At 41.0% G+C, this 24,743-nt stretch overlaps 1 protein-coding gene across 2 annotated transcripts in view; it reads left to right on the top strand.

The window, feature by feature from the left end:
• COLGALT2 (collagen beta(1-O)galactosyltransferase 2) overlaps positions 1-24,743 on the top strand; it is a 142,645-nt gene that overhangs the window by 29,158 nt on the left and 88,744 nt on the right. The window lies entirely within an intron of this gene.

Here is a 24,743-nt window from a genome sequence, read left to right as displayed (position 1 = left end):
CTGAAATCTCACTACTGAAAAAAATAACATCCCTGAATTTGTCGTTAAAAATAGTATTTCAACACCCACATTCATGTCCCTCAATAAAATGCTCTGGAAACATTCTGTATGGGCTGCTTTGCCACAATGAAGGGTGATTTGCAACACCACTCACCCACGCCAGGCTTGCTGTATAATTCCTTCCTGGATCTTTGGTGTAATTCAGTGAATGATAAAAAGTTTAGTGACTGATAATTTATACTCACCATGGACATTTTTAAGTCATTTTGACTCTGAGATAGATGTAGTGACTAAGGGTCATTTAGTCCATAAAAAAACCCCTTTTGTCACATTTTATTAACTGCACATGGTCTCAGAAACCACCATGTGCCTATAAATAAAGCCACCCATGACAGTTTGAGGTCTGGAGTAAGAATTCATTTTCATAGCTTCACCTTTGACATTTTCAGATCTTCAGCAGAGTCACTGAAGTTAATAGTGGCTGCCAAGAAAGTGTAATGAGTTAGAATTTCTCATGTTTGATTTTCGCACACATCTGTGATGTCTGCAGCTGGGACTTAGGATATTTTCCTACTTTGACATAATTAGCTTTTTATTTTATTTACCAAATCCTTTACAGGGCTCAGGAGGTACAGGGCTCAGGAGGTGAGCTCTGTAGCTTGTCATCTGCTGCTGAAGCATCACTTCTTCACACCAATCACGTGGTTCTTTCTGCAGCTTCTTTTTTGATTTTCAATGTATTGACTTCATGGCCCAGGGCTGGGGATCTGCTGTGTGGATTTCGGAACTAAGAATGTTCCACATGTACCTGTGCAGGGAATATGAGTGAAATAAGTCTGAATTTCACTAAATTAGAAGATGTACAAATACATGGAAGTATATTTTTCTCTCTTCATTCACCAAAAGAGTCAATGATCTTTTTAACGGCAGGAATTCTGCTCAAGACAATGTGCTGAGAAGCCCTAAGGGGCAATCGAGACAAAATTAGAGAGGTCAGTTATGGCTCCATGTTAATGGCCATCCAGAAAAGCACCAGGATTAGATGTGTGTTTACTTTATATCTGTATAGAATTTCCCCATAAGGAGCCTTTAGCTCTCCTCTGTCACCCCTCTGCAATCTTGTCTTGGTTCTCTGTAAGACCTCATTGATCCTACTTGCTAGCAAAGTTCTCTTTGGTCTTGGGTTCCTTCTAGCCTGGACCAGCTGCAAATGTCTTAGACTCCCTTGTCTTTTTGGTTTACTCCTCCAGAAGAAGCCCAATCCCAGATGAGTCCTCCTGCAGGCTCTACTCGGGAGTTCTGTGCATTCCCCCCTTGTCCCCCAGCACACACTCATGTTGCTACATGGGTTGAGCTCTCACCCTCAAGGGAGCCCAGTGATCCTTCTGTTTCCCACTTAGTTCTTGTTCTCTTCTCTATGCTTCTAAGTCTATCTACTCCATGATCTCCATTGGCATTTTCAGCAGATCACCTTGCTTCTGAATTCATCAAGAAAATGGAAACCATTGGACAATAATGTTTTCAATTCCCTTGCTTCTTTTAGTCCTATCTTAATAGAAGAGAGATTGCATCTTCCCTAAAGTAAATTGCCTAAAGTCTCAACTTCTGTTCTGGATCCCATCCTGTTCCTTGACTTTATCCTCCCAGTAGCCTTTGTCTCATCTTCTTCCCCTTAGCTTAGCATTAATTTGTGGATATTTATTTATCATTTGTTATGTGTTAGACCTAGCGATACAGTAGTATCAACCCTTGAGGACTTGGAGTCAAGCTTGTTGAAAGAATGGTCTAGGAGTTCCCATCGTGGCTCAGTGGATAACAAATCCGTCTAGAAACCATGAGGTTGCGGATTCGATCCCTGGCCTCGCTCAGTGGGTTAAGGATCCGGTGTTGCCGTGAGTTGTGGTATAGGTCACAGACGTGGCTCGGCTCTGGCGTTGCTGTGGCTCTGGTGTAGGCCAGCAGCTGTAGCTCTGATTAGACCCCTAGCCTGGGAACCTCCATATGCCGCAGGTGCGGCCCTAAAAAGACAAAAAAAAAAAAAAAAAAAAGAGAAAGAATGGTCAACATTTCCCACTCTTGCATTCTCACCTGCATTCCTTCCTCTGGTTACTACCTCTCCACTGAAAGTTTCCTTGCCAAGATCACCAGCAATCCTAGTCATGAAATCCAGTGGCACTTTCACAGCTTCTGCATAGTGATCTTTCTGCTGCCTTCCATCATGTGGATCAGACTTTTCTTTCTTATAACAGTGTCTTCCCTTTGATCCATAATTCCTCTGTCCTAATTTTCTTCTTACCTTGTCATCTCTTTAGCTTACTGCTTTCTTTTTTTTTTTTTTCCTTTGTCTCTTTGTCTTTTCTAGGGCCGCACCCACGGCATATGGAGGTTTAGGGGTCATTAAGCCACCTCATTCTAAGCGGTCTCATCCATTCCTGTATCTTCAGTTACCTTGTATGTGCTGATAGCTCTTACTTCTACCCCTGACTGTTTCTCCAGAGCTCCACACCTGGCAGCTTCCTGGACATCTTCTGGTGGATGGTCCATAGACCCCACTAATTTTTAAGCCTCATACTGAACTCACTACCTTTTCGACCTTTTTTCTCAGCCAGCTCCATCTCCCATGTTCCCCTCGCCATGCACCCATTTGCTAGAAACAGAAGCAAGGACCTCTCTGCTACCACTCACGTCAGGTTATTAGTTCAGTTCTGTCAAGTCTTCCTTCTTAATCCTCCAGAGTTTCTTCCCTTTTGCCTGTCCTCTCTGTCAGGTCCTTAGTTCAAATCACTGTTACCTCCCTTCTCCTAATGGATTGTTCTGCCCCCCTGTCTCAACCCCCAACAGTCCCTTACCCACACTGTAAGCGATATGATCTTTCTTTAGATAATATCAGGCTATACTACTTCCAAACCTGCAAATGGCTTTTGAAAGTAAAATCTATGTATCTTGAGCTGGCACACAAGGCCCTTCAAGATAAAGGGCTTCTGCTGGTTTCTCTAGCCCCATTCCTTACTCCCCCGTTATGGCCCATGCTGCAATCATATTGCACTGCCTTCCAGGAGACCACAGCCCTCTCTGATTTCTGAGTCTTTGTAAATGCTCTTTGCTAGATCCAGATCAGCCCTCTCCACTCTTACTTGCCTATATTCCAGGTTTGTAACAGACCATCCTGTCTCCCAGTAGGGTCTCCTAGGGGCTGAAATCTGGGCAAGACCTCTTTCGTGTGGTCTCATGTATCCCCCATATTATTCTTGCAAAGGTTTTTAATGACCTCTTTGCTAACAGGGCCTGTCTAAGGGCCTGGATTCTGGGACTGAGTTGCCTAGTAGAAAGGGGCTCAATAAGTATTCAGGAAAGAGTAAATAAGTTGTTTTAATAGATTCTCATATCCATATTAACTATTTATTTCCATTTTGTGATAAAACCAAGGCCCCTAATGATAGCTAATGGTTTACTCCCAGTTCCTCAAGGGTTTGTCTGGTTATAAGGTCCACCCAAACTAAGATCTTATGCTTCTTTCCCCAAGGAGCAGGAAAATTAGAATTCTTCTCTGTCTCTGATTTTCCATATTGAATGATGGAAATGGAGTGCAGTTTGAAGTGCACAGTGAGGATGAATTTCATGTTTATTAGAATCCCATACCCACACTGAAAACATAGTTTGTTTGTTGTAATAATAAGTTCAACTAAAACCAGTGATGGGTTGTTTCAAAGATCCACCATCATCATGCAAATTAGATGCAGTCTTTTTTCTCTCTCTTAAGAAAAATGATTTTGTAGATCAGTGGAACAGGATAGAAAGCCCAGAATTAAACCCATGCACTTACAGCCAACTAATCTATGACGAAGGAAGCAAGACTATACAATGGAGAAAGGATAGCTTGTTCAATAAGTGGTGCTGGGAAAACTGGACAGCCACATGGAAAAGAATGAAATTAGAACACTCCCTAACACCATACACAAAAATAAACTCCAAATGGATTAAAGACCTAGATAAAGACCAGACACTATCAAACTCCTAGAGGAAAACATAGGCCAAACACTCTCTGACATAAACGACAGCAACATCTTCTCAGATCCACCTCTCAGAGTATTGACAATAAAAAGAAAAATAAACAAATGGGACCTACTCAAACTTCAAAGTTTCTGCACAGCAAAGGAAACCCTAAACAACACAAAAAGACAACCCACAGAATGGGAGAAAATCTTTGCAAATGCATCGACTGACAAGGGATTAATCTCCAAAATTTATAAACAACTTCTGCAGCTCCATACCAAAAAAACAAACAACCCCATCAAAAAAAATGGGCAGAAGATCTAAACAGACAGTTCTCCAAAGAAGACATACAGATGGCCGAGAAACACATGAAAAGATGTTCAACGTCACTCATTATTAGAGAAATGCAAATCAAAACCACGATGAGGTACCACCTTACACCAGCCAGAAAGGCCATCATCCAAAAGTCTACAAACAATAAGTGCTGGAGAGGGTGTGGAGAAAAAGGAACCCTCGTACACTGTTGGTGGGATTGTAAATTGGTGCAACCACTGTGGAAAGCAGTATGGAGATGCCTCAGAAAACTAAACATAGAACTACCATTTGATCCAGCAATCCCACTCCTGGGCATCTATCCACAGAAAACCACAACTCGCAAAGACACATGTACTCCAGTGTTCACTGCAGCACTATTTACAGTAGCCAAGACATGGAAACAGCCTAAATGTCCATTGACAGAGGAGTGGATCCAGAAGATGTGGTACATATGCACAATGGAATATTACTCAGCCATCAAAAAGAACGAAATACCAGCATTTAGCAACATGGATGGACCTAGAAACTATCATGCTAAGTGAAGTCAGCTATACAATGAGACACCAACATCAAATGCTTTCACTGACATGTGGAATCTGAAAAAAGGACAGACGGAACTTCTTTGCAGAACAGATGCTGATTCACAGACACTGAAAAACTTATGGTCTCCGGAGGAGACAGTTTGGGGGGTGGGGGGATGTGCCTGGGCTGTGAGATGGAAATCCTGTGAAATCAGATTGTTATGATCATCATACAACTACAGATGTGATAAATTCATTTGAGTAATAAAAAAAAGAAAAAAAAAGAAAAATGATTTTGAAATGTAATCTACCATGGCATTTTCATTTTTCTCCTCCAATAACCCTAGACACTGTAGGACACCACACACACAGTTTAATTTAGATCTGGGGATTACCAAAATCTCTGAGGAAATAGTTTATTTTCTCTGTTTGTATTAGCAGATACCATTTTATGATGTTTTAAAGCACTTATAAAGACACCTGCACAAAAAATGCTCTTAAGGATAATGGATTAAAAGAAAATCATTTGTATTCCCCACCCTAAAGAAGAGGGCATCAGAAATGCTGCAAGCTCTGGATGCGATGGGCTGGATTCAGGAATGATTTGGGGGAAATCCGTGCTCTCTCCTTTCTTTGTTATTCTGTTTTTCTTTCTTCTTTGGGGGGAAGAAGGGTCTGAGAAGTGTAGTCTCAGCAGATATGAAGAAGGCCAAAGAAATATTATTCTTTTTCTGGCCTTTTTCTTCTCTTTTCTTGTATTCTTCTTGGAGATAACAGTATTCTGAATTATAATAAAGTATTTTATATTAAGAGCCAGTGTAAATGCAGAGAAGTTGTGCCATTTGCATTTCCTGCCAAACCATAGTGGTTGGGTCAGCTTTCTCATCGGTTTATATAGCAGTCGGGGAGCATATTGACCAGTAGATCAGACGGCTGCCCATTTGCGCCTCACATGGATTTTGTACCTGGGCCGTACACATCCTAAAAGTGAGACAAGACGCACAACTAAGAGAGCTGGATAGGAGTCATAACTACATCATTATACTGAGAGCTAGAGGGGAGAGTGAGATTGTGACTCCCTGGGTTCCTAAGAGTGGTCCCTGACCACGTGTCAAATATTGTGACCACCAATTGGAACAAGGAAGTTGGTTTTGCACGTCCTGGCTGGCTCCTTAAATAAGGGTGATAGTGATCTGGAGGCTTGTCTGGGTTTCTGGGCAACAGATGGCTTGAAGGTCATTGGAGTTTGAACTTGCTCTGGAGTGAACTGGAAAGAGACAGAAGCTTGTGAATAGCAGAATGATTTCCAGTCTGCTGTCCTTTTCTGGGTAATTTCTTTTTCCCAGTTAAGCCGTCAGGGGAGCTATGTTGGAGAAGGGGTGCCAACATGAACACTTTACTGGCCCAGATTCCAGCTTTTAGTTAAATAGGCTCTCAAAACAATCCATGTGGCTGACACTTGCACAGTGAGCATTCACTTTGAGTGTTTACAGTGTCTCTGTCTGCAGCTCTGGGCCACGACTTGCGCTAAGGAAGGAGATGAAATATAGGTGTTATTGTTCCGAGCAGGTTTTGAATTGTTTCTTGCAGAGGCTGCAGTGACCTTTGGGTCTCCTCTGGCTTCCCTGGTAGATTGCTGCTACTGGGGATTATATATCAAGTAATGGCCTTCTCCCAACTCGAAGCCCTTCACTGACCTGCTGCGTGGTGCCACCGAAAATTAAAACCAGACCTTCCTCCCCACAGGTCTGTTGTCTTTGCTCCCACTGGCTGTGGGGCACCACTGGCTATCTGCACGGTAGCTATGATTCATCTCCTGGAAGCTGATGATCATTTGTTTCAGTTTCCCAAAATCTGGCCAGGGGTTCTGTTGGTGCTTCTTTGACAGGTGGCCGGTACTTTGGGAGCAAAGACTGGCCTGACTCCAAAGGAATCTTGAAGTTCTTTCCTCCAGGAGTTGGTCAAAAGCTGGGTGTTTGGCAACTCTAGGCTTGAATTTTTAGTTGACCTGTCATTTTCCTTTCTGTCCTTACAATAACCACTGTTGTTTTGACCCATGGAACATGAGCAAGAGAGGAATGAATATAAATTATCTCCAAAAAGCAGGGAGAGAAGTCGTATTTTAGAACACCTTTGTAAACATAAATTTTAAATTTAAGCCAAAGTCTTTTTTATTTTTTTACTTTCTGTCTCTGTTGACTTCTTGGACTGTCACTGCCAGTGTTTTGGATGTTCAGAGATTGGGAAAATGCTGTGCCATCTTCTGTCAACAGTGTGAATATAATCCCAAAGCATATCTCATAACTACTCATTTAAAATCTGAAAGGAGTTCCCGTCTCATGGTGCAGTGGAAACAAATCCGACTAGGAACCATCAGGTTGCAGGTTTGATCCCTGGCCTCGCTCAGTGGGTAAAGGATCTGGTGTTGCCATGAGCTGTGGTGACGGTCGCAGACGCTTCTCGGATCTGGTGTTGCTGTGGCTCTGGTGTAGGCCGGCAGTTGCAGCTCTGATTCAACCCCTAGCCTGGGAGCCTCCATATGCCAGGGGTGTGGTCCTAAAAAAAAAAAAAAAAAAAAAAAAGCAAAAAATAGAATAAAATCTGAAAGAAACACAGAGGCTGGTGTTCTGATGTTCAGAGGAAAGAAGGAGGATTCATATGGAGGCAGAATGTAAGACAATAGATTGATAGACGTTTCTGGAAAAATTAGCCAAAGTAATGCATGTAGCTGAGAAAGAGACCAAAATAGAATCATCTGTTAATTTACTTACCTCACCTGTCTCCAAAAAGGATTCGAAGGGGTTATATTGATTATGAAAATGTCAGTCTCTTGATAAAAGGCAATTTCCGGAATGTTGAAGCAGAGGGAATCTTTTTTTGCTCTTACTTCACATTTAATTAATCATGTTTCTCGCTGACACCTCCCCCTCTGATCTTGACTTCATTCAGGTTCATTTGTCAAGGTCTGGAGATGAATGTGCTAGCACTCTTAACCCCAAGGTTTGCAAGTTTCCTTGTCTATACCTCACATCAGATCTTTTTTAGTTTAGGAAATGGAGTTCTCTTTAATTGTGGTATGATCTTACAAGTATATACAAAGGACTCTCATGTGGATTATCTATTTTTTCCTTTGTATTTTGAAATAACTTCACGTATTACAGAAAAGCTGCAAGAATGATACAAAGAACTCTTGTATGCCAATATTTTGTTATATTCGCATTATCATTCTCTTTCTCTATATGTGTGTGTCTACATATTATTATTTTTTGAACCATTTGAGATAGGCTGCCTACCTCATGACCCAGTGTATTCTTCCTAGGAACAAGAATATTTTCTTATGTATCTGCTGTAGTTCAGTTATCAAATTCAGGAAATTTAACATTGCTACAATACAACTCGAATCTACAATCTATGTTTCGATTTCCTGAATTTTTTAATAATATCTTTTACAGAATTTTCTTCCTTTCTTCTTCTTCTTTTTTTTCAACAGGCTCCATAAGTCATTCTATCCCTTTCATCTCCTTTAATCTGAATAAATATTTAAGTTCAGCCTTTCCTTATCTATTATACAGCCGACTTTAAAAAAAAATATGTAGGCCAGTCATTTATAAGATGTCCCTCTGTTTGGTTTCTCTGATGTTTCCTCATGGTTAACTTCTGGTTTTGGCATTTCAGCTGGAGAACTGCGTAAGTTGTGATGTCTTTGGGGTCCATCTGGAGGCTGGTGTCTGTTTGCTCCTTTCGAGTGATGTTATCTTCGATTGCTGGGTTAAGAGGGTTCCAGTTGCCCCATTAGATAGTAAGGTTTTCCTTTTGAAATTAGCTAAGCAGTTTGCCTCTGTAGATGTGAAGTTCTTCGTTAGCAAGAGGCATTCTGCGTCTCCCCCTTGTGTCTTCAGTGTGGAGCCTGGGATCTGGCAAGAGCAGGTGCTGGGTATTTGTTCAATAAAGTGGATCTGGGTCTAGATTTTACTTTAGCACTTCTCAGAGATTCAGGGTGGAAAGATGAGATAAAGGAAAGATTAAAGAAGACTAGAAGGGTAGGAGCATTTCCAAAATATTTGTGTGAGGACCCTGGAGTCTGCAGCCACTGTGGACCTGTTTCATAGAACCCCACACAAATGGAGCGGTGGTCTTGGTTCTCAGAGTAGCCACAGTCCCAAGGAAATGAGCTCCCGTTCTTATCTTCTTCAACAGGTGACAGCATATTAGGAAAGAAAGACCTAAAAGCCACATGGTTTGTTCAAGTATGAATTTTTTTTTTTTTTTTTAGGGCCACTCCCACGGCATATGGAGGGTTCCCAGGCTACTTGGAGCTACAGCTGCTGGCCACAGCCACAGCAACATAGGATCCGAGCTGTGTCTGTGACCTACATCACAGCTCATGGGAACGACAGATCCTTAATCCACTGAGCAAGGCCAGGGATCCAACCTCCAACCGCATGGTTACTCGTCAGATTCCTTTCTGCTGTGCATAATGGGAACTCCAAGTACGAAATATTTTTAAAATGGCTTCAGTTTTTCTTATTATGGAGGATGCTCATATTTTAAAATATGGTATTTTATCAAATCTAAGATACATGCACCATAGTTTTATGTATGACAGAGAAAGAAAAGCTGCAGTCAAACTAAAACATACACTTTTCTTAGAACTTAGAAATTTCATACCCTTATGTTGGAAGTTAGGGTATCAAGATAAGAATTTGGAGGAGACACAAACATTCAGTCCATGACAATAGGCCTGGTGGAGGAGAGGCTGGACGAGTCACACTGGGAGCCTCCTGGGAAGTAATTCAAGTTATATCAGCACCTAGGGACCAGATCAGCATGGCCTGCAGGGGCTGGATGGGGTGCAGATGGCGAGACAGAGTGTGGGTGGGCTGTGCAAGATGCTGAGAAAGCTTCCAAGAGGAAAGTTATCCCATCAGACTGGTTCCAGGCAGGAAGGACAGCCCGGTGGAAATTCTGAGTATGAATTGTCATCTGGCCACCAGCAGGACAGTACTCTGGCTGGGGAGTTACTGGCAGCAAGGAGAGACTGAGACAGCCAGCTCACATGGGGTGGTGGGGTCAGAGGGAGCTTTGCAGGAGCTAGAGGTCCTGGTGAGAAGGTAGAGGTTCAGGCTGGGCAATTGGGGGATTTGATACTTTTGATGGGTCTCCGTCTACTGGCTGGGAAAGGCTGGAGAAGTTTGGGGCTTCCTTTCTATTCATGCATTCATTCATCCCTCTACTCAGAAAATGTTTCTGGAGCCCCCACTCTGTGCTCTTCTGAGCTGTGCTATTGATCTGTCCTGGTTACAGGCAAAGGGAGTGCAGAGCACCTGCTAACACTGGGCACCGATGTTCCATCAGGCCCTCTTTTTCAGAGGCTTCCTGCCATCAGTGTGGAAATTATCTTCTTGTTAGAAGAAAAAACAACTTCCTTTAGGTGTAAAATATTAATTATTCCCAATGATTTTCATAAACCGTATGATATGAGGAAGTCTTTTAAAGATACTCAGAATTAAGAGTTCCTGCTGTGGCACAGCAGGTTAAGGATCAGGTGTTGTCTGCGGTGGTGCAGACTCCATCCTCAGCCTGGCACAGCAGATTAAGGATCCAGCATTGACGCAGCTGGGGCATTGGTTGCTGCTGTGGCTCGGATTTGATCCCTGGCCAGGGAACTTCCACATGCCTTGGGGCGACCCAACCACAGTGAGCGACTCCCACTCCTCATCCCCTTCCTGGGTGCCTGGCTTCTCTGTTTTTTTCTTTTTAAGGCCACACCTGGGGCAATGGAACCTCCTGGGCCAGGGGTTGAATCAGAGCTGCTGCTGTGACTTAGGTGACAGCTTGTGGCAATACGAGCTCTATAACCCACTGAGCAAGGCCAGATATTGAACCCACGTCCTCATGGAGACAACGTTGTGTTCTTAACCCACTGAGCCACGACGGGAACTCTGAGACTATTCTGGAACTCTGAGACAAACTTTCTACAAAAACTACTGGAATTGTCATGTTCTCTAAATGTCCACAAAGGGCCAGTCTGTCTCTCCGGATGTTTGTAAACCCTCCATTATTCCCATTTAGAAATTAAAAAATAGAAAATTCTGTGTCATGGATGCTGTGTAATTGCTAATTTTTATAGAGAACAGGTTGTCTTCTTGCTACAATTTCTCCTAAAAGAATTTTTGTCAATTTAAAAATGTGGGTCACTCGAAAATGCTTAATGAAGCTGCAGAACATAGGTGAGAACTGAAGTTGCTTTGCTTTAGGGTTTCTGTCCCCATTTCCTGGTAGCATTTGGAATAAATCCTCTGAGTGACGAGTTACCCCCTGTTTTCTCCATTAACTTTACAGTTTGGCACAGTGGAAAGGTAAGTTTTGTTTTGTTTTTTTTTTTCCTGTCCTTACCAGATTTGGGGACACTTATATGAATTCTAAGGATGCTTTCCTGCAATGACTGGGGAAGAGGGGCTTGTCCCCCTTTCAGATCTCACCTGACTGCCCAGTGCCTCCCTCGGTTAGACGTGACAAGTGTTTAAGACTGGGGCTAGTTTGTTGTTGAGAAGATGTGAAGTGAAGGTTGTGTTCAATGTGCATCTTAATCTGTGATTAAAATAATGCAGTTTTAGATCCTAGGCATTGGGCTAGATGGTGGTAATTTTCCTTTTTAATTAGTAATTTAGGGCGTTCCTGTCGTGGCTCAGCAGTAACCAATGCAAGTAATATCTATGAGGTTGCGTGTCTGATCCCTGGCCTCGCTTCGTGGGTTAAGGATCTGGCATTGCCGTGAGCTGTGGTGTAGGTCACAGAAGCAGCTCAGGTCCCAAGTTGTTGTGGCTGTGGTGTAGACCGGCAGCTACAACTCTGATTCTATCCCTAGCCTGGGAACTACCACATGCTGTGGGTGTGGCCCTAAAAACGACAATGATAATAATAATAACAATATTAATAATTTATTGTGGAAAGGAAATTGGCAGAGATTGTATCATAGTGGTATACCGTAGTTGTTAAGGTTGGTAATATGGCATACCTGTCATGGCTCAGTGATTAACGAATCTGACTAGGAACCATGAGGTTGTGGGTTCGATCCCTGACCTTGCTCAGTGGGTTAAGGATGGGGCGTTGCTGTGCTGCAGGTGTGGCCCTGGAAAAGACAGAAAGACAACAACAACAGAAAAAGTTGGTAATATGTTACCTTATTTTATTTTATTTTTTGTTTTTTTGTCTTTTGTCCTTTTTAGGGCTGCACCCGCAACATATGGAGGTTCCCAGACTAGGGGTCTAATCAGAGCTGTAGCTGCCGGCCTACACCACAGCCACAGCCACAGCAACGCCGGATTCGAGCCATGTCTGCAACCTACACCACAGCTCACAGCAATGCCACTGATTGAGGCCAAGGATCGAACCCGCAACCTCATGGTTCCTCGTTAGATTCGTTTCCATTGTGCCATGGCAGGAATTCTATTACCTAATTTTAAAAACTGGTATATTTGTAATATTCATCTTCTTTGGGCTTTTTAGTACATGTGCTCGATGGAGATTGAAGCTTTTAGAGTTGTGTTGCTAGTGGGAGCTGGCAGACCTGCTTCCCCCTTGTATCTTACATCTCCCTAACAAATGTCCCTTTTTAATACATGCTTGAAAGGTGCAGTCATACATCTACATGAAAAAATAAAAAATGAAATGGTATGAAAAAGCGTATAGTAGAAGCTAAGTGTTTCCCCCACTCTAGATCCCCCAACACACGCTCCAGATACAAAGTTAATGGCTTTAATGTACGGTCTACCTGAAAATTGTCATACACCCAAAAAAACCATGCTATTATTTTGTACAAACCACCCCAGCCTTTGTAACACAAAAAGATAACCCCTTTACTACGCTCATCAACTCTGTGACTCAGAGGTTCAGAAAAGGCACAGCAGGGATGAGTTTCCTCGGTTCCATGATATCTGGATCCTCAGCTCAAAAGGCTAAGGGGCTGGAATCATCTGAAGGCTTATTCATTCCCAGGTCTGGGCCCTGCATGGGTGGCGTGGAAGACTGAGACTGCTGAGCAGAGCACCTACCTGTGGCCCCTGTGGGTGGTGTGGTTTCCTCACAGCACAGCAGCCTCTACATGGTGACTTTGAGCTCTGGGTTGGAGTCTTCTGGTCAACAAGGAGAAGGCTGCTGTGCCTTTCTGACTTAGCCTTAGAGTTCATGCAATGTCACTTCTGCTGCTCAGATTTAAGAGGAGGGGGTCCCAGCCCCCATATCTTGATGGGAGGAGTGTCAAGGTTTCATGATGAGATGGGAGCTACTGCTGCAGCCATTTTTTGGAAAGCATAATTCATACTTTTGTCCCCCCGATGGGAATTTACTCAACTTGAAGATTATTCCATATAGATTTCTCAGGCTATCACCTGCATTACAAAATACTGCTTGATGACAAATCATTTGCTTTATCCGTCACCTACTGTTGAGTATTTAGTTTGTTGCTAGTCTTTTGATGTCATAATGATGCAATACATATTTTTAAAATATTATTGATGTATAGTTGATTTGCAATGTGTTAATCTCTGCTGTGCAGCAATGTGATTCATTTATACATGTATATTCTTTTACATATTCTTTTCCATTATGGTTCACACAGGGTATTGGATATAATTCCCTCTGCTATATACCAGGGCTTTGTTGTTTATCCATCCTAGGTATAATAGTTTGCATCTGCAAATCCCGAACTCCCTATCCATCCCTCCTGTCCCACTCCCCCTTGGCAACCAAAAGTCTGTTCTCTATGTCTGTGAGTCTCTTTCTGTTTTGTAGATGAGTTCGTTTGGGTCATATTTTATATTGCACATATAAGTGATATCATATGGTATTTGTCTCTTTTTCTGACTTACTTCATTTAGTATGAGAGTTTCTAGGTCCATCCATGTTGTTGCAAATGGCATTATTTCATTCTTTATATGGCTGAGTAATATTCCATAGTATGTATGTATGTGTATATATGTATGTATGTACAGACATACATATGCTTGTGTGTGTGTATATATATTTATACATTGACAGAAGAATGGGTAAAGAAGATGTGTTTTATATATATATATATATATATATATAGTTTCCATGCCTTAGCTATGGGCATAGCCAAGTTAATAGTGCTGCTATGCGAGTTCCCGTCATGGCCCAGTGGTTAACAAATACGACTAGGAACCATGAGGTTGTGGGTGTGATCCCTGGCCTCACTCAGTGGGTTAAGGATCCAGCGTTGCCGTGAGTTGTGGTGTAGATCGCAAACAAGGCTCAGATCTGGTATTGCTGTGGCTGTGGTGTAGGCTGGCAGCTATAGCTCTTATTGAAGCCCTAGCCTGGGAACCTCCATATGCTGTGGGAGGAGCCCTAGAAAAAGAAAAAAAAATACTGCTGCTATGAATATTGGGGTGCATGTATCTTTCTGAATTATTGTATTGTTTGACTATATGTCCAGGAATGGGATTGTAGGATTACATGGCAACTCTATTTTTAGTTTTTTGATGAACCTCCATACTGTTTTCCATATGGTTGTACCAGTTTACCTTCCCACAAACAGAGTAGGAGGATTCCCTTTTCTCCACACCTTCTCCAGCATTTGTTATTTGTAGACTTTTTAATGATGGCCATTCTGATTGGTGCGAGGTTGTACCTCATTGTAGCTTTGATTTGTCCTTCTCTAATAATTAAGGACGATGAGACTCTTTTAGGTCTTCTACCCATTTTTTGGTCAGGTTGTTTGTTTTTGTTGTTGAGTTGTATGAGCTGTTTGTTTATTTTGGAAATTAAGCCCATATTGGTGGCATCATTTGCAAGTATTTTCTCCCATTCTATATGTTGTCTCTGTTTTGTTTATTGTTTCCTTTGCTGTGCAAAATCTTATAAGTTTGATTATAAGCATTTGTTTATTTTTGTTTTTATTTCTATTGCCTTGGGAGACGGACCTAAGAAAACATTGGTGCGATTTATGTCAGAGAATGTTTTGCCTATATTCTCTTCTAGGAGTTTTATGGAATGATGTCTTATATTTAAATCTTTAATCCATTTTGAGTTTATTTTTGTGTATAGTGTGAGGGTATTTTCTACCTTCATTGATTTGCATGTGGCTGTCCAACCTCTCCAGCACCATTTGCTGAAGAGACTGTCTTTTCCCCATTGTATATTTTTGCTCCTTTGTTGCAGATTAATTAACCATGGATGTGTGGATTTATTTCTGGGTGCTCTATTCTGTTCCATTGATCCATCATATTTTTTACTGTATCTTTTATGCACATATTCCTGTACATTTATAGGATGTATTTTTCAAAGTGGAATCACTGGGTCAAAGAAATGTGAAATTTTAATGTTGGTCAATATGAAACCTAACTTTTTGCATCAGAATTAAGTTCAGTTGAATATGATTTAATAAATAAACTCAAACCATATTGATGTAAACACACAAGAAAATTCTTTTTCCTCCCATGAAGGAGTTTGGAGATAAAGAGCCCAAGGCCAGTATGGTGATTCCATAGTGTCTTTAGGAACCCAGTGTTCTTCTCAACTCTTTCCTCTGAATCTCTACTTTGATTTGAATCAAAGACAAATATATCTCTCGTCTCCCTAGTCCTATACGGTTGCTCGCCATCACATCCAAGTTTCAGGCAGCAAGATGGAGCAGAGAAGTTTTTACATACGTATCGTATATATGTATCATATCATTAGCTCAATTTTATACATACACAGGTCTGTGATTTGGGGGAGTGTATCCTGTTCTCTGAGTGCCCAGATAAAATCATAGTTCTTGTTACCAGGAAAGAAGGGGAGAATGGACCAGGAGGTAACTAGCAATTTCTGTACCATGTCTTTATATGCTTTACTGCTGATTCTCACAGAGGTGGACTTATTATTATACCCATTGTTCAAATAGGGGAACTGGAGCTTAGAAATGATAAGATGTTTGCCAATGGTTCCCCCAAATAGAGTTCAGACCTAAGTCCTTTTTCTACTACTCCAAACTAGGATAGAATTTCAGGTTACAAATTCAGCTGCTCAGCCTGTTCTATATTCTTGCTTTCCTTTGAGATCCCATTAAGGTGATTTGGTCCTGTTTTGTTCTATTGTGTTTGCATTGTGTACACTAAGATTAGCTTTCTCACAATGATCATTCTTTAAATGGAACATTCTCTTCCTGTCTCTGCAAAGCAGTGGCAGCCTAGAACAGCTGCCTTTGCACCTTGATTTCAGTGACTTAATAGTCTCTGCAGCTCTCCTCTGCTGTTTCTACTTTCCCATCGTCTAGCCTCCTGCCCCTCACACACAGTGAATCCTTTCATGAAGAATAGCTGAGTCATGAAAGGGAATGCAGATGGCCACAAGTTTATTTGCAGGCCTGGAGGCCAACCCAGGTTTTTTCTCACAGCCTACGGGATAGCCGTCCACTCCAGGCTGAGTGGACCCTGTTTGCAGCTGGGCTCAGGTTCTCCAGCACTTGCTGGTGGTGGGAGCGCCACCTGGGAGCCTGAGACCGGCTGGCAGCAAGCACTGGGCTTCCAGCCCCAAATCCTGGTAGGGGAGTGTGTGCTTCCTACAGCAGCAAAATGGGAACATTGTAGTCTTTTAAATGGAGTGAGTAGGAGAAAAAAGGAGCAGGGGGCAGCATAGCCAGAGGGTTTTAACTTTGTCATTCAAACTCTTCTGTTGAAAGAACCTTATAAAGAAATGAAATTTTGTACCAAAGAAGCATAAAGTCCAAACCTGTGGGCCTGAGGGATATTGCCAAGTATAATTAAGGGTGTAGGCTTCTGACTTGACCTAAAAATACTGTAATGACTTTGAGGTTCAGGGGTAAGAAGACACCGGAGCAGAGAATTTCATGGGGTTTCATAAATGACACAATATTTCTATGTGATTCCAGCTGACTTTCCTAATAACCAAGCGACTCATATGCTGAATAGTTTTTAAGATAATGTGAATCGAGTTGGCCTGTAATGGAATTGCTTTGGAAAAATGTGATTCTCTCTCTATATGAAAATGTAAAATAGGGATATGAGTCATTTCTAGAATAAAAGATATGATGCTTTAAGTTAGAAATGCGGAGTAAGTATAAGAGCAAATAATAAACCGAATGATATTACACAGACCGCATTCTCAGATTATAGCACAACTAGATACATATCAACAGCAAAAAGACAACTCAAAAAATTCCCATATATATATATTTTTTCTTTTTATGGCCACACCTGTGGCATATGGCAGTTCCAGAGCTAGGGGTCAAATCAGAGCTGCAGCTGAGGTCTATGTCTCAGCCACGGCAACACTGGATCTGAGCCGCATCTGCGACACCTATGTCACAGCTTGCGGCCATGTCAGATCCTTAATCCACTGAGCAAAGCCATGATCGAACCCACATCCTCATGGAGACAATGTTGGGTCCTTAACCCACTGAGCTGCAATGGGAACTCCCTAAAAATTGCTATATATTTTGAAAAAATTAATTGTTAATAACTCAAGGGTCAAGGAAGAAATAATGGAAATTTAGAAGACACTGAAGGTTGAATACTACTAAATAAGCTAAGTGGTGAAAATAAATCACTAGAGAAAAAAAATAGAATAAACCCAACAGGAGGTGAAGGAACAAAGGTATACAAAGGTAGAAATTAATGAAATCAAAACTGAAGATACAATAAAATCAATAAATTCAATATATAATTCTCCTAAGAGATGGATAAAATCAATCAAATCTGGTAAATCTGATCATTCAAATAGTATAAAAATGATAAAGAGAATATATGAGTAATGATAAAACTAAGAATATTGGAGTTCCCGTCATGGCTCAGTGGTTAACAAATCTGACTAGGAACCATGAGGTTGCGGGTTCGATCCCTGGCCTTGCTCAGTGGGTTAAGGATCCAGCATTGCCATGAGCTGTGGTGTAGGTTGCAGATGCGGCTTGGATCCCGCATTGCTGTGGCTCTGGCATAGGCCGGTGGCTACAGCTCCAATTGGACCCCTAGCCTGGGAACCTCCATATGCCGCAGGTGCGGCCCTAAAAAAGACAAAAAACAAAACAAAAACAAAACAACTAATATTAAGAATATTAAAATACTATAAACAAGTTTATACTAATATATTTTGAGAAATTAGGTACAATATTAAAAATTCTTGGGAAAAAAATCTGATTCATGAAGAAAGAAAAATCTATATATTCTTATAACTCCTAAAGAAATTTAGTTTGTAGCAGTTTAAAAAAAAAGAAAAAGAAATTTATTTAGTAGCAGAGTTCCTGCTATAGCTTAAGGGTTACAAACCTGACTAGTATGCATGAGGATGCTTACTAGTCCCTGGCCCAGGGATCCCTGGCCTCGCTCAGTGAGTTAAGGATCCAGTGTTGCTGTGAGCTGTGATGTAGGTTGCTAATGTGGCTTGGATCCTGAGTTGCTGTGGCTGTGACATAAGCCAGGAGCTGCAGCTCCATTTTGACCCCTAGCCTGGAAACTTACATATGTCGCAGGCGCAGCCCTAAAAAAAAAGAAAAAAAGAAAAAAAAGAAATTTAGTAGTTAAAAATCTTCCCACAAAGAAATCATTAGGCCTCGAAGATTTTCTAGATTAGTGCTGCTATTTAATAAACAGATAATTGCAACATTCTGTATACTCTTTTAATGATTCAAAAAAGAGCAAATATTTTCCAACCTTTTTTTTTTTTTGTCTTTGGTCTTTTTAGAGCCACACCCACGACATTTGGAGATTCCTAGGCTAGGGGTCCAATCGGAGTTGTAGCTGCTGGCCTATGCCAGAGCCATAGCAGCACCAGATCTGAGCCACATCTGTGACCTACACCACAGCTCATGGCGACGCCAGATCCTTAACCCACTGAGCAAGGCCAGGGATTGAACCCGCAACCTCATGGTTCCTAGTCGGATTCGTTTCCCCTGCACCACGACGGGAACTCCCTCCAACTTGTTTTATGAGGTTAACATAACCAAATACTAAAAGCTTAGAAGGGCAATAAAAGAAAGGAAGATACTGGCAAATCTTAGTCATGTTCATAGATATAAAAATCCTAGGCAAAATATAGCAAACTGAATCCAGCAATGTCAAAAAGATACTTAATTATGTCTAAGTTCGTTGGGTTTATACCAGAAATGGAAAATTAGTTTCGCATTAGAAAATCTGTAAATGTGGAGTTCCCGTCATGGCTCAGTGGTTAACAATCCGACTAGGACCCATGAGGTTTTGGGTTCGATCCCCGGCCTTGCTCAGCGGGTTAAGGATCTGGTGTTGCCGTGAGCTGTGGTGTAGGTCGCAGATGCAGCTTGGATCCTGTGTTGCTGTGACTGTGGTGTAGGCCGGCGGCTACAGCTCTGATTAGACCCCTAGCCTGGGAACCTCCATATACTGCAGCTGCAGTTCTAGAAAAGACAAAAACAAAACAAAACAAAATAAAACAAAAAAAAAACATAAAAATTAAAAAAAAGAAAATCTATAAATGTATTTTATGACAAAAACATATTAATGGAGAAAAACTATTATTTCATTTCAATGGATACAAAAAAATTTTGTGATATTTTACCATCTAGGAGAGCAAGCAAAAATTCTCAATCCAGTGGATGCTACCCACAAACCAAAATGAAGCAACAAGAGGAGTTCCCTTGCAGCACAGCGAGTTAAGGATGTGGCATTGTCACTGCTGTGGTTCAGGTCACTGCTGGTTCTATCCCTTGCCTGGGAGCTTCCACATGCTGCAGGTTCAGCCAAAAATAAATAAATAAATAAAGTAAACAAAGCAACAAGAAAAACCAAACACCAAAGCAGACTGCAGCAAACATGATTAGTGATGGTTAAATGCTGATGCATTTCCTTTAAAATTAGAGATGAGACAAGATGCTACTATCATCAATTTTATTTAGCTTTATTCTAGAGATTCTGGCTTCAGCAGTAGAAGTAAAACAAGAAATAAAAGGTTAAGGATTAAAAAGAAAAAAATAAACGTTATCATTCACACATGACTGCATAGAAAACTCAGTAGAATTTGCAGATGTTATGAGAATTTATAGAAAAACTTAGCAAAATCCATATATAAAAGTCAACTGAATTTCTATTTACCAACAACTAGCAGAAATTCCATTTAGGAGTTCCCGTCGTGGTGCAGTGGTTAACGAATCCGACTAGGAACCATGAGGTTGCGGGTTCGGTCCCTGCCCTTGCTCAGTGGGTTAACGATCCGGCGTTGCCGTGAGCTGTGGTGTAGGTTGCAGACGCGGCTCGGATCCTGCGTTGCTGAGGCTCTGGCGTGGGCCGGAGGCTACAGCTCCGATTCGACCCCTAGCCTGGGAACCTCCATATGCCGCAGGAGCGGCCCAAGAAATAGCAAAAAAAAAAAAAAAAAAAAAAAAAAAGAAATTCCATTTAAAACATGTTATTTACAATAGCAACTGAAAAATGGAAGATATAGTGGAACAGATCTTACAAAAATAGGTTAAACTTTTATAAAGAAATTCTAACACTTTATTAAAAACATAAAGAAGACCTAAATAGGGGTGGAGAAAGAGATGTTCATGGATAGTAAAATTCAATAAAGATATTAATTCTCTTCAAGCTGATCTATGTATCTAATGCAATTCTAATCAAAACCTCAAGAGAATTTTTCTCCAATCTCGAGAAGCTGATTATAAGATTTATTTGAAATAGCAAAGGACCAAGAATACCCAAGTCATTCCTAAAGCAAAAGAACTACATTGTGGGACGGGAGGAGGGGGTTGTTGCTTTTTTAAAAATCAAAGACACCAAAAAAATAGTGGGAAATTATTTTTGCCATGGACAGAGGAATAGTATTGTGAATACACAAAGAACTCCTATGAATAAAAACGATAATTGAGAACCCAATAGAAACATGGTCAGAAAACATGAACAGGTACTCATTAAAAAAGGAAGCATGGGAGTTCCCACTGTGGCTCAGCAGAGTAAGGACCTGACAATGTCTCTGTGAGGATGCAGATTCGATCCCTAGCCTGGTTCAGTGGGTTAAGGATCTGGCATTGCTGCTAGCTGTGGCACAGGTTGCAGATGTGGCTCAGATCCAGTGTTGCTGTGGCTGTGGTGTAGACTGGCAGCTGCAGCTCTGATTGGACCCCTAGCCTGGGAACTTCCATATGCCACAGGTGCAGCCCTAAGAAGAAAAATAAATATTAAAAAAGAAGCATGAATGACCATTCATATGAAACATTCTGCTACCTGATCAGTAATAAAGTAAGTACCAGTGAGTAGCAAAATTAAATATCTTTTTTTTTTTTTTGTCTTTGCCTCTTCAGGGCCACACCCTGGGCATATGGAAGTTCCCAGGCTAGGGGTCTAATCAGAGCTGTAGTGCCAGCTTATGCCAAAGCTACAGCAACGTGGTATCCGAGTCACATCTGCAACCTACACCATAGTTCACAGCAACGCCGGATCCTTAACCCACTGAGCAAGGCCAGGGATCGAACCTGCATCCTCATGAATACTAGTCAGGTTTGTTAACCACTGAGCCACGACAGGAACTCCTAAATATCATTTCTTACCAGCCAGGTTGGCCAAAATTTTAGTACCTGGCAACACCAAGTATTTTTTTTTTTTTAATGTCTATACTTTATTTATTTATTTATTTTCTTTTTGGCTGCCCTGGGGCATATGGAGCTCCTGGGCCAGGGATCCGATCCAAGCCAAAGCTGTGACCTATGCTGCAGCTGTAGCAACAGAGGATCCTTAATCCACTGTACAGGGCCGGGGATCGAACCTGCCTCCCAGAGCTCCGGAGATGCTGCTGATCCCATTGAACCACAGCAGGAACTCTGACAATACCAAGTATTGCTGGAACTTACATACACTGCTGATGGGAGTATGAATCCTCGTAATTCCTTAGAAAACAATTTGGCATTTTCTCATAAAAGTGAACTTTCTCAGACCTCTGACCCACAAATTCCACTCCTAAATACACGATGGTCTGTGCATATCGGGGGAAACATACAACAAAGGTCATAGCAACATATCTAACAGCAAAAATCTGGAAACACCCTAAATATGCATTGATAGTCAATAGTTCACTAAATTACAGCATTGACAGTCAATTAACTACAGATAAAACATCACCATATATGAATATTAAAGTCAATGGTAAGGCCACAGAAAACACACATAGTATGAATTTATTTATACAAAGTTCAAAAACAATCTAAACTGAAGTGTTGTTTGTTTAGTGTTATATGCATTTGTGGTGAAAAGTTAAAGAAAAGCAAAATAATTAATAATTAAAAATTCAGACTAGAGGAAGTTCCGGTTGAGGCTTAGCAGTACGAACCTGACTAGTATCCATGAGAATGCAGGTGTGATCCCTGGCCTTGCTCAGGAATTAAGATCTGGCATTGCCATGAGCTGTGGTGTAGGTCGAAGATGTGGCTTGGATCTGGCATTGCTGTGACTGTAGTGTAGGCCAGCAGCTGCAGCTCCAATTCAACCCCTAGCCTGGGAACTTCCATATGCTATGGGTGTGGCCCTAAGAAAAGGAAAAAAAAAAAGTTCAGACTAGAGATTACTGCTTGAGAGTGACTAGGAAAGTCACACAGGGGATTTCTTAATACTTCTTAAGCAAGTTGCATGGGCGGTGGGCATATGGGTGTGTTTACCATTCTTTTAAACATATATTGTATCCACTTTTGTGTGATGTAGTGTCCAGTAAGAAATATGACAATTTATAATTTCTTAGCTTTAGTGCTGTCCAAAGAAACAGTTCAGAAAAGGTCATAGCAGCATGGCCTTGTATTTGTCTTCATAACGCATTTATCTTCATAACACCTCTATTAATTCTACAGAAAACAAATCTGAGATATAAATGTATTTGCTTCAAATCCCACACTAAGCTGGCTGGGGCCCGATCCCAGTCTCTTGTCCTATAAAGTATTTCTGCAGCTCACCCTTGTCCCATGCCACAAATTCGTTTGGTCATTTATTTACTTGTCCAGCCATTTACTCACTTCAAATGCGTTATCCCTCTTCTTGACTTAGGCACTGTGCTTTTAAAATTCTCTCGAGGAGATAATGTTCAAGAAGGGAAAACCTTAAGTAATTACTCTTTTGATTATTTGAGTGCCCGTAGCCCCTGGGTGAATATATATATTATATATGTTTCGGGTGTGCAGCATTTTAGTTCAATGTGTGATTACTACAAAGTAATCACCACCAAAGACTAGTTACCAGCCATCACCATAGAGTCAACCCCCTTCACCCATTTAGCTCATCCCCCAACTCCCTTCCTGTCTGATAACCACTGATATGACCTCTGTATCTATGAGTTTGTTTTTGCTTTATTTTTTTTTACTTGTTTTGTTTTTTAGATTCCACATATGAGTGAAATCATATGGTATTTTTCTTTCTCCATTGGACTTATTTCACCTAGTGTAACATCTTCAAGTTCCAACCATGTTGTTACAAATGGCAAGATTGCATATTTTTTTATGTAGCTAAGTAGTATGCCACTCTAAGTGTGTGTGTGTGTGTGTGTGTGTGTGTGTATGTGTGTGTGTGTATACACTATATCTTTATCTGTTCCTCTGTCAGTGGGCTGTTGGGTTGTATCCATATCTTGGCTATTGTAAATAATGCTGCAGTGAATATAGGGGTGCATATATCTTTTCAAATTAGTGTTTTTGTGTTCTTTGGATAAATATGCAGAAGCACAATAGCTGGGTCATATCTATTCTTAATTTTTTGAGTTTTCCATGATGGCTGCACCAATTTACATTCCCACCAATATATGAGGGTTCCCTTTCCTTCATATCCTCTCCCACATTTGATATTTCTTTTTTTTTGTTTTGTTTTGTTTTTTTTTTTTTGCTATTTCTTTGGGCCGCTTCCGTGGCATATGGAGGTTCCCAGGCTAGGGGTCCAATCAGAGCTGTAGCCACCGGCCTACACCAGAGCCACAGCAACGCCAGATCCTTAACCCACTGAGCAAGGCCAGGGATCGAACCCGCAACCTCATGGTTCCTAGTTGGATTCGTTAACCACTGCGCCACGACGGGAACTCCTCTTTTTTTTTTCAATAATAGCCACTCTAACGTGTGAGGTGATGTCTTATTGTAGTTTTGATTTGCATTTCCCTAATAAGTAGTGATGAACATTTTTTCATGTGCCTATTGGCCATTGGTATGTTTTATTTGGAAAAATACCTGTTCAGATACTCTGCCTTTTTTATTGGGCTGTTTCGGATGTTTTTGTTGTTGGGTTATATGAGTTCTATATATTCTGAATATCAGACATATGATTTGTAAATATCTCCTATTCAGTAGGTTCCCTTTTCATTTCGATGCTGGTTTCCTTTACTGTGAAGAAGCTTTTACGTTTGATGCAGTCCCATTTGTTTATTTTTGCTTTTTCTTTCTCTTCCTTTGGAGTCAGAGCCACAAAACCATCAGTAAGACTGATATTTGTAACATAGAAAAATCTATGAGAGGCAGCAAAAGTCATTCTAAGAGGCAGAAGTTCAATAGTAATACACGCCTATCTCAAGAAAGAATACAAATCTTGTTTTGGTTGTAAAGTTAGATTTATGGAAACTAGAAAAAGAAGAATAAATGAGGCCCCAAATCAGTAGAAGGAAGGAAATAATTAAGTGGAAATAATAGAGTGGAAATAAATGAATTAGTGAAAAAAAAACAATAGAAAAGATTAATGAAACTAAGAGCTGGTTCTTTTGGTTCTTTGAAAAATATGCAAAATCAACAAACCTTTAGCTGGACTCACCAAGAAAAAAGAGAGGACTCAAAGAAGTAAAATCAAAAAGGAAAGTGAAGTGGCCGCAGATACCACAGAAATATGAAGTATCGTAAGAAACTACCATGAACAGTTATATTTCAACAGATTAGGATAACCTAGATGAAATGGATAAATTCCTAGAAATATGATC

Source organism: Sus scrofa, chromosome 9 (assembly GCF_054392235.1).
Source record: "Sus scrofa isolate SSC_HxYL_T2T_F1_AM1 chromosome 9, Sscrofa_HxYL_maternal_Yorkshire_Landrace_v2.0, whole genome shotgun sequence".
In the NCBI taxonomy this organism is placed as follows: Eukaryota; Metazoa; Chordata; class Mammalia; order Artiodactyla; family Suidae; genus Sus; species Sus scrofa.
Note: the sequence above shows the minus strand (reverse complement) of the source record. Positions and strands in the feature narration are given on the sequence as shown.